Source organism: Onthophagus taurus, chromosome 2, assembly GCF_036711975.1.
Source record: "Onthophagus taurus isolate NC chromosome 2, IU_Otau_3.0, whole genome shotgun sequence".
In the NCBI taxonomy this organism is placed as follows: domain Eukaryota; kingdom Metazoa; phylum Arthropoda; class Insecta; order Coleoptera; family Scarabaeidae; genus Onthophagus; species Onthophagus taurus.
In genome coordinates, this window is record NC_091967.1 from 20,632,208 (window position 1) to 20,644,328 (window position 12,121).

The 12,121-nt window shown below is 29.2% G+C and overlaps 1 protein-coding gene across 4 annotated transcripts in view; it reads right to left on the minus strand.

Annotated features, from left to right (window-relative positions):
• The window catches only part of CtB (C-terminal binding protein), a 51,045-nt gene that overhangs the window by 37,907 nt on the left and 1,017 nt on the right, over positions 1-12,121 (minus strand). The window lies entirely within an intron of this gene.

The window sequence follows — 12,121 nt, forward strand, 5'->3', positions numbered from 1 at the left end:
ATTTTAATCGAGTGGCTTTATCGAAATTTCCAATAAAACCGAGTCACCAACAGACACGATGCAAGTTAAAATTAAACCGCATTGTTATTTAGGCGCCCGCTTGTTTCGTTATACATAATATTATATGTACATAGTATATTTTCACGTCTAGACGCTTATCGACTACCAACTGTGCGCTTAAGCAATCGCCCAATTGGAACGCTAGTGAAAACTTTAAATAGATTCGTTAAAACAAAATTTCACAACGTCAACTACAACAAAATACTATCTTTAATTAATTCTTAAAAATTACACGACGACGCAGCATTTCAAATTTTGTTATGTGTGCGTATAACCCCGACTGCATCGGATTGACCTTTCGGCTTCGGAAAGTTCAAGGTCGCAAAGGGTTAAGTAACTACACAAACGTTGTTGTATACTGTATTATACATCGTATCCTATACCGGTTTGCGGGACGAGAAGCGCGAAGTATCAAAATGTTTTCTCACGCGACTAACAATAGAACGATTCTAGCATTGTCAAGGGAACGATTACGATTATTTGACATACTTTTAAACTATAAATAAGTAAATAAATAAACCGTGTAAAGCAGAAAATATCAAAAATGTTAAATAAAATTTATTCGTAATTTAAACCAGGACGACATAAACACAATTGATTAGCTGTAAACGACGAGCCGTCAAAAATAAACGCTAACCTTGAACGTAAAAAAATGAGTTTGCAAACATAAATTTCCTTCACGTCAGTATGTGTATGCATAAACGTTGTGTACATTTGCTATACGAGAAGTAATTGACGTCTCTTTCGTATCGCAATGAATTATCAAATCGTAGTTTATAATAAACAATGTTGTTCATAAATCATTGTAAAGTTTACATTTTTAATCAATTTAACAGTAATGAAAAGTTATATACTAATTAATACACACAATGTTATACAGATGTACCATGATGGTCCATATTTAGGAATGTTGAAGTAGTTTCACATCATTTCCGATTATACTGGAAGTGGATACATTATTTCTTTAATGAATCATACTTGTTTATAATTTTTTTGGATATGATTCTATGATTTCTATGATCAATTTCAAGCAAACTTTAATCAACATGTTTTTTAGAACATTCACAGTTCTTGAAAAAATAGTAAATAATTTTACATGAAGTGGAAAATATTTTCTGTCAAACGTCCTAAATAATTCATATAATCATTTAATTTTAGTCGCTGCTTGTCTTTATCAAGGTCGATAAAGAAGATTCTTTTTGTGAAACCTTTCACTTTAACTCCGCTCACTTTACATCGGCAAGCTTAAAGTGAAGTAAACATATGGCCAACTTCCACTGCAACAAAACACGTCTACTAAGTTGTCTCTTAATTATGTTTGAAAGAAATACTTATTTATTTGATACATAAATAACAAAGAAATATAGCGCAATTATTTTTAGGCGAATGCATAAAATCTTTATTTAATTCGTCAGCTGAAAATGGCATTCCCGTTCGTATTTAGATAAAGCTGAAGAAAATAATAGGGCGCACCCAACTAACCAATCAGATCGTGACGTGTATAAACTTGGAGTGAAAACTTGTTAGGCAGAATTATGTCGTACAGTTTTCAATTTTATTTTAAGAACTGGATTATATTCTTACAAACATATTGCGACAATGCTTTAGAACCAATTTTTTAGAGCAATAAAACCTGATGGCAAACTGTATAGTAGAATACTTGGAGATCTAATAGAGCGAGAGATAGAGAATTAAGAAGAACCGAGTGGGTTTAGAAGGTGCAAATCATGCAGTGACAACATATTTTGTATGAAAACAAATGATTGAAAAAGGAATCGTTCTTGGTCATCAAAGGAATGCGTCAGTGCTTTTATATTTCGGCCACTCTGTTCAAAATTTACATAAAAAAGCGTTGCATGTGTGGAAGAAGAAATGTCAAGGAATGGGGATCCCAGACAACATAATGAATGCACTTCAGTTTACAGACGATCAAGCTGTTTTAGCTGGTGATAAACAGGATCTAGAACATAAGAAACTTATTAACTGGAGTCTAGAAATAAATTTAAAGAAAACAAAATACTAGTGCATAATGTGCGAATACAAATATTTGGGTGCCATCTTTAATTTCACAGGAACATATGACAAAGAAAGAAGATTTTGAATTCTGTAGAGTATAGAATTAACAAAAAAAAACACACTAATCAAGGGTCACTTTGCTAAGAATCGCATAGAGACAACTGAAATGGATGCTCTGAGAAGATCTGATAGAGTATCGCGTATGTAAAGAGTAAGAAATGGAGTGATATGAGAATAAATGATTTTTTTGTGCTGCCGGGTTGAGGGGTGCGGCCCCTGTCATCACCGCGACCTATAAGATGTATTGTAACTTACGCCCTCCACCTACATCTAGGTCCTTGATGAACCTTACTATTGCTGCAAGGTCTTGTTTCTTTATATCAGTAGATGACAGGCAAACCATTCCGAAAATTTTGGGTCTTGGGTGACCTCCGGGGACTCAGTCACACAGAATATGTTAAGCAATTTCTGACTTGTCGTTGCAAAGTTTGATTCTCAGCTTGTCCAGTCAGGTCAGGAAACTCTTCGCCTGTTGTGACACCAGACTAGTCTTACACGAGAGAATAATGAAAGATATTGAGAGAAACCAACTTATATGGTATGGCCATGAACAACGCATGGGGGAGGATCGATTACCGAAAAATGTAATGGAGTGGATACCACAGCATAGAAGACTGAGGGGAAGACCCAAGAAGAGCTGGGGAGAGGGAGATAGAATATTGCATAATTGCTATCAAACCACCATTGCCACTACCAGAACAAAATTAGAGACAACTCCTGGAATAAACATGAAATTCTGAAAACTCTGCTAAGATTGAAAACGAACACAGTTCAAAACAATTTAAGCTGCAAAATAGGTGCCGCTTTTTGAAACGTTTAATCAAAAAAAATTTAACTACAAATTCCAACGAATTAAAAACAGGTGTTAATAAGGTGTTGTGATTATAAATAATTTCATACATAATTATTGTATAAGTAAACATTACAAAGCAAAACGATTAAATCGCAAAAACCTGACTTGTAGAAAATGAAAACATGTTGAAAATCTTTGATAATTAATGCGTTGCGAGTTCTGCAATTCGCATCAAAACAAATAGCGTGGTATTTAATAATAATGGAATTTAACAGAATCCGCTATTAGATACGTAGGTAACAGAGTCTATAAACAATTTTATATAGAGAAGTCAGGTTATCAAGACTTACAAACCAATTGCATTATACCTTTCCCGTACCCATTTACTTCTTATATTTGTTGTACTCATTTTATTAGACCATCTATCAGTGTCGAAATTTTATAAAACAAAAAAAACTATGTATCATCGCAGATATATTTTATAACTAGGTTAAATAAAATTTTCTGCCAAAAATGATTGTTGATGTTATGAATTACTAAAAATTACAACAAAAAATTATCATATCCACGAAATGATATTTGACCATAATTTGAAGAATATTCAGTGTAATCATGTTTGAAATACAGCGACTCGAAAAAGTTTTCAGACATACCAAAAGTTTTGAGATTTTTTAAAAACAGAAAAATATAGTAGGTACTGTAAAACATGATGGTGGAAGCGTCATGATGTGGGGTGCGATGTCGGCGGTTGGGATCGGAAACATCATATTCATTGAAGGTATTGTGGATCATATATCCACAAGTTACGCGATAGTGGGCTAACGAGTGTACGTTGTCTTGGAAACAACAAGATCTTCTATCACAACAATGATCCGAAACACACAGCTACAAATGTAAAGCATTGGTTACTCTACAATGTATCGAAACAATTTGATCATCCACACCTGTTACTTGACCTAACTCCTATAGAGCATATTTGGGAAGAACTTGAACTTCAATTCGAAAATTTGTGATAAATACCAAATTTACTGATCAAACATGGTTAAAGAAAAGTACTTATGTGTGATGTATTCTCGTTTAAATATTATTTACTTAAATAACTTATTTTGAGAATGTTTACTATTCAATGTGTTACTGTTAATAATAACTTTCTATCTAACAGTGTTGTTTATTTTGTTTTAACGATTTTGTATACGACATAGTTTAAATTCGTATTTTGCATAGTATACGAAGACTTTTGCAAATTAATGGAAGTCACAAAATGGATTAATGGATCATAATTATTATTTGTAAATTATTGAATATATAGCAATACAAAAAATAACAGAGTATACTACGTACAAGTAATTATAAAAAACAAAGAATTATTCGTGCTAAACCAGTAAAATTTTATATAAATATTAATACAATTCATAAGTGTAAAAAAGTGTGTATTTACCATAATCTGTTGAATGATTTAGGCTAACACAAATTGATTAATGATTCCTACACTAACTGCTAATTTGGACAGTGAGACTTCTTCAGGAAACTCATGAGAATTTCGTCAACAAAAAATCAATAGAACCCATGAAAACATTGTAAATAAGAAGAAAAAATAACGTTAAAAACTTTTAAAAAACATTAGAAATATTAAAAATAATGGAAGTGAAAGGAGAAGCTTTGAATCGACAGCAAAAAGATCCAACTAGATAGCAATGAATTGAATGGAGCTGCAAATGGCCTATTTCAATAAGCTAGTGGTTGAGTATTGAAAGAAAATATTTCATTCATTTTTGCATTAGTCTGATATGCAATTTTATAATACTTTAAAAAGTGATTGTGTTATGATTATATGCTAAACATTTTTTGTTACATACTACGTTCCAAAAGGTGATTGATTCTAATATTTGCAAATAATTTACGTCTTATCTTTAGAGCCACTAAATATTGTGTGGTAATTTAATTTCAATCGATAGTGTATGCCTTTATTCTATAATAACTTAGGACCAGTGCGACACATCTACAGTTTATCACGTGTTTTGGACTTAGGTATGCTGTCGGACTGAGGAGAAAATGGCCGAAACTAAAATTTCATCTGGTGAATAAAAAATTTTCCAGCATCGTTTAAATAACAGCCTTATAGCATTTTTGACACCATTCGCGAATATGTATCCCAGTTCAGTAATTTGCCCTAATTCATTTACACAAAAGAAAATGGGAAGGGTTGCTTGGTCAAACCAAAACATGAGTTTATAGAAATTGAATTGACATTAGAGAAAATTTGACTTCTTCAAAAGTCATTCAAAAAGCATTCCTTCTTTCTTTTCGTCAAATTGTTCAATTAACTAGTGCATTACACTACAATAACGATTTATCAAAAATTTTCCTTTTAAGCCTTAAAATTTAAGGTATGTCTTGGAAATGAAGCAGTTAATAGTTTTCAATTTGATGTTTAAATAGCAATAATTTCTGCTGAAAGGTTTTTATATTTGAAAGCAAGTTATTTCCTAATTCCCTGTAATTTTAAATTCAGTGCATTCTATAGAAAATAATGGCTACATCATGTAAAATTTCTTCACCTAATTAATTCAGTATTGACTTGACAGTATTGAATTAAATACATTACCTCTTTTAAGTTTACAGTTCTTACAACAACATGTTCCACAACGATAATTTTTCTACACAGAACATTCTGGTGAATAATACAATGAATTATTATGTATTTTTACACTCCATATTTACTTTTCCAAAAAAAATTACAAGTCTCTAATACTTCTGGGGCAGTTGTGTGTCTAAAACCCTCAAGGGCATGGAAATTTCCATCAACACGTCGGACAAACATTATTAATTGAACCGTGTTTTTAACTATTAGATTTATAGTTTGTCGTAATACACTAATCCTTTCATAATTGGTCAGAGGTTAAAGAGAAACAAATATTCCTCTTTACGAACTTTATTTGTATACATGTTATTGTAGTTAAATGTTTGGAACCGTATTGTCGTATTGTATTATTTTCTTTAAAAATTGAAACATTTTTTAGATATAAAACATAATGCTTATTTATAAATATTTATAGAAATAAAACATAAATAGAATTAATACAAAAAATGCACCGTAATACGAAACATCAATATTAGATCAACTTTCTTCTCAACTGCATGTATACATCATGGGAAGCTATGTGGCAAAATTATAGAACATATTCAATGAAATGATAACAAAAGGACGTAGGACGTCAGATCCTAAAAATCTCTCTCTAAAAAGATAGTCTAAAAATAATTTTAAAATAAATTTAATATCTGTTCAGAAACATCAATATTAGTACTGAAAAAGTTTATTACAACGATTATTTCCTGCACATTTTTTATTATTAGTTTGTATTTTCACCTTGTTGCATGTTATTTAGTTTTGTATCAGTTCAATTTTATTTGTTGTTTTTGCTTTTGCTTGTTTTTTCAGTTTAGTAATTGTTATTATTATTTTACGAATTTGTGACAACATATTTGTTTATCATAACAAGTTTAAGCTCATTTAAGTGAAACCAAAGGCACACAAATTTTAATTTTTATTAAATGTGGAGACAGAAAAAGAACAACAAAAGTAAAGTCTGTAAACCATTACAAATGTTACAGAGGATGAAATTTTTTGGACGATTTTTATTAGGGCATCTGCACACAAAATAAGAACATTTTTGTTGAAACTGTCAAATCTATTGTTTAGTTATATTAGGAGGGCTGTATTTAATATAAATTATACTGCAACTGATTTTGAGACACCTGTATATCAAAATAACATTTATATGTTTATAAAATTATTTTCATGGGTATAAGTTTTTCCCCAACATACCACAAACGATGATATGTACAGTTAAACTCTAAAACTGAAATAAAATAACACTATAAACCTCAAGATAGACAATTAATCTTGAACGTTGACAATCAAACATTAAAAAAATGCGATTTTCAATACCAACTCCTATACACTTCACAATAAAAACACCGTTTCCACATCAAATTTGTTAATTACATCAAGCTTTTCAAATACCAAAAAATATAATTTCATCTTGATAATTAATTTAAAGCGTCAAGTTATATTAAAAGTAACCCTTTAACGAGCCAGATATAACATTAACCTACAAAATTAAAACAAACTCTAAAAGTAACGATTCAAACGTAAATAAAATTACAATTTGACCTTCAAACATGTCACTTATCCTTGAATACTCTCAATTAAATGTTAAAACTAACACAGTTTTCACATTCAATCTGACATTTAAGCTTGATAATCGCTTGCAAATGAAAGTTCGTCGATTAGCTTTCATTTCCGATTGATCTTTTTCAAGTTCACCCCATCGTGTTTAAATTCATTTTAACATCAAGTTAATACGTGTGGTTGACACACTTGCCTTTATTTGACCCGATACGACTAAAAACACGTTTAAACATTTATAGGGCTTAATGTATAGTATGGTCCAAAACAAGTTGGAAAATATTAATGAACTTGGATCTGAAAATCAACTATTATCGAGATAAAAACGATTCGCTCCGTAGTTAACGATGCCATAGCAGTTGACTGCTATGTGTAACGCCGGTTTAAAGTTTGAAGATCTCTAGTCCAAAAGTACAACAAATAGAACACGGGTGTTGAAGAAACTTCTTCTATAGTGGTAATGTAATGGAATCGTTTTTATCTCGATAATAATTTATTTCTTTGTTGTTTCCATGTTCGTTAAGATTTTATAATTTGATTTTGACCGTATAAATGTATAAACGTCGTTTTGAAACACCCTGTATCTTTCCGTAGTTATAAAAATACGCGAACATTATTTTGGCCCACTTGTTATCACAACACCAAATTGCATCGTAATCGGTGACACATTTGCGATACTTAACCTTTATAACTCAATAATATTCTCATTTACATTCTATTTATTTCAATGTCAAAGGATTTCTTGAAACCGAACCGCCCAACAGGATATCGATTTATTACGACGATTCGCAATAAAATAACCGATAAAAATGCAATAATAAATTTAAAAACGAATTACTTCATCAAACTTAATTGTCAGAAAACACTAATTTTTTAGTCACAAAAAGGTTTATACGATATTACTCATTCATTAATCTTTCTCCTTCTTATCTATAAATAAATCGTACATTCTCTTCATTTCGTTTGAATGTTTTAGTTTCTGAAATAAGTAAAAATAACAAAAGTACACAAAGATTTTTAAAAACATTCCAAACAGGGTATCAAAACCCAAGAATCAAAAATGCTTTAATTTGATACCAAACGTGACATAATTGGGTTAAAAAATAAAAGTTAGGTTAGAAACTGTCAAATGTCAAAATTAATTCATTTGGTATCAAAATCGAAATATAAATAGTAGAGTTACAGCTTGGGGCGTTTTTTACCTGATACCTACAACTGAAGTGTTGTTAAATACCTGGGTATTTATTTTCAAGGGAAAATTCTCTAGATATATACCCGGAGGTATTTACCCAAGATGGGTATTTAGAGGTATTTATAAAATTTAATTTAAATTGAGTTGATGGCAGTTTTGCAAGCACTTCAAGAATGCAGAGTCGATTATCGATACACCAAAGTTATTTATAACATCTACAAGAATGCTACAATTACGGTAAAATTGCATGAAAGTACTGACCGAATACCCGATTGGGCGTGAGGTAAGACAAGGCGATACAATGTTGAACCCAAATTGTTCATCACAGTTCTGGAGAGTGCATTTAAACAACTGGATTGGACCCAAAAAGACTTAAACATTGATGGCAAATCCCTAAGTAATTTGCACTACGAGGACGATATAGTACTTATTTCGGATAGCCTTGAAGATGAAACTGATGCTGAACGTATACAAAAGGTGTGTGCAAGAGTCTAAATATCAACAAAATTTATGACAAATCTTATTTCCAGCTCTAACATCAATATTGGTGATAATGAGATTGAGAGGGTTGACAGCTATGTATGTATTAGACCAACCATCAACTGATATGTTTACATTACATCCATAAAGACTTCCAAAACACTTTGTTTTTTCTTCCTCATAAATGATCCTGAATGTTGAGTTCGTATTTACGTGAAAAATATCAAAACCAAGGTTAAAGAATAAAAGATATGTAGGAAAAAATATTTGATTTTTGATTAAAATAAAGAAATCGTGACTTTTCCCACCTTGGTCACAAAAAGGTTTACACGATTACTCATTCATTAATCTTTCTCCTTCTTATCTATAAATAAATCGTACATTCTCTTCATTTCATTTGAATTTTTTAGTTTCTGAAATAAGTAAAAAATGACAAAAGTACACAAAAATTTTTATTTAAAAAAAGTTGTTATTTCATATTAAAAACATTCCAACAGATAATATGACATTAATTGCACGTTATAACCACGCACACAAATCATTATAATAAAAGTAATTAGAAACCAGCCGATTAAACTACAGTTCGTTTTTTTTTCTATAATTCTCGTCAATGTACATTTTTTAGGGTTTCTGTTGGTATTATCTAGGACCCTTATAAAATTTATGTTGTTTTCCTGATTTTTAGTAACTAAATAGTTGAGGTTAAAATACTAATAAATGAGTCAAAAATGCTTTAATTTGATACCAAACATGACATTTTTGGGTTAAAAAATAAAAAGTTAGGTTAAAAACTGTCAAATGTCAAAATTAAATATAACGATTTTTTGATAAATATTGAAATGATCTTAATAAGAATCAAATAAGCTTTCATTTGATATCAAACGTGATATATTTGGGTTACAAAATAAGAAAGTTAGGTTAAAAACTGTCAAATGTCAAAATTAAATATAACGATTTTTTGATAAATATTGAAATGATCTTAATAAGAGTCAAAAATGCTTTAATTTAATACCAAACATGATATATTTGGGTTAAAAAATAAAAAGTTAGGTTAAAAACTGTCAAATGTCGAAATTAAATATAATGATTTTTTGATAAATATTGAAATGATCTTAACAAGAATCAAAAATGCTTTAATTTGATACCAAACATGACATTTCTGGGTTAAAAAATAAAAAGTTAGGTTAAAAACTGTCAAATGTCAAAATTAAATATAACGATTTTTTGATAAATATTGAAATGATCTTAATAAGAGTCAAAAATGCTTTAATTTAATACCAAACATGATATATTTGGGTTAAAAAATAAAAAGTTAGGTTAAAAACTATTTGGGCTATAAAATAAAAACTTAGGTTAAAAACTGTCAAATGTCAAAATTAAATATAACGATTTTTTGATAAATATTGAAATGATCTTAATAAGAATCAAATAAGCTTTCATCTGATATCAAACGTGATATATTTGGGTTAAAAAATAAAAAAGTTAGGTTAGAAACTGTCAAATGTCAAAATTAAATATAACGATTTTTTGATAAATATTGAAACGATCTTAATAAGAGTCAAAAATGCTTTAATTTAATACCAAACATGACATATTTGGGTTAAAAAATAAAAAAGTTAGGTTACAAACTGTCAAATGTCAAAATTGAAAATAACGATTTTTTGATAAATATTGAAATGATCCTAATAAGAGTCAGATAAGCTTTCATTTGATATCAAACGTGATATATTTGGGTTAGAAAATAAGAAAGTTAGGTTAGAAACTGTCAAATATCAAAATTGGAAATAACGATTTTTTCATAAATATTGAAATGATCTTTAATAAGAGTCAAAAATGCTTTAATTTAATACCAAACATGATATATTTGGGTTAGAAAATAAGAAAGTTAGGTTAAAAACCGTCAAATGTCAAAATTAAATATAACGATTTTTTGATAAATATTGAAATGATCTTAATACGAGTCAAAAATGCTTTAATTTAATACCAAACATGAAATATTTGGGTTAAAAAATAAAAGTTAGGTTAAAAACTATTTGGACTAAAAAATAAAAAGTTAGGTTAAAAAACTATCAAATGTCAAAATTAAATATAACGATTTTTTGATAAATATTGAAATGATCTTAATAAGAATCAAAAATGTTTTAATTGAATACTAAACATGATATATTTGGGTTAAAAAATAAAAAGTTAGGTTAAAAACTATTTGGGCTAAAAAATAAAAAATTAGGTTAAAAACTGTCAAATGTCAAAATTAAATATAACGATTTTTTGATAAATATTGAAACGATCTCAAAAATGCTTTAATTTAACTAAACATGATATATTTGGGTGAAGAAATAAAAAGTTAGATTAAAAAACTATCAAATGTCAAAATTAAATATAACGATTTTTTGATAAATATTGAAATGATCTTAATAAGAATCAAAAATGCTTTAATTGAATACCAAACATGATATATTTGGGTTAAAAAATAAAAAGTTAGGTTAAAAACTATTTGGGCTAAAAAATAAAAAATTAGGTTAAAAACTGTCAAATGTCAAAATTAAATATAACGATTTTTTGATAAATATTGAAACGATCTCAAAAATGCTTTAATTTAACTAAACATGATATATTTGGGTGAAGAAATAAAAAGTTAGATTAAAAACTGTCAAATGTCAAAATTAAATATGATGATATATTTCTATAATACTTGTCAATATAAATTTTTTAGGGTTTCTGTTGGTATTATCTAGGACCCGTATAAAATTTATGTTGTTTTCCTGATTTTTAGTAACTAAATAGTTTTGAGGTTAAAATACTAATAAATTCTTTAGATAAATACGATTTTAACGAAGTACATATTTATTGTAAAAACGTGCTACAAAGTAATGAAATAGAACAAAACAACTTTTCAAGGTAAACAAATGGCAAATAAACACCCCACAACATTTTTTACTTTTTAATAATAAAACAAAACTCCCTGTTAATTTTGCCAACATTACAACAATTTGACAGGTATTATAGAAAAAAAAATGAAAGTAGTTAAAAACGATCTCAATTACATAACAATTAACATGTCTTTCTCCTTGTTGAAAAGGACAACAATGATGACGCCGATTTGAAGAACTCGCTGAAAGTTGAGACGTTAAATGGGGGTCACTCCGCATAGCTTTGGGCATAGAGGAGAATGAGAAGAAGTTGATCGCTCGCTTCTCGTACACTTGGAGAAAAAAGAGGCAAAAAAGAGACCAAGACACCAAGTGGACGAAAAGTTGCTTGAGCGATCCAGAAACCTGGTTCTTAATTTCGCCGCCCGTATACGATAATTGTATCGATTCTGTGGAAAGTT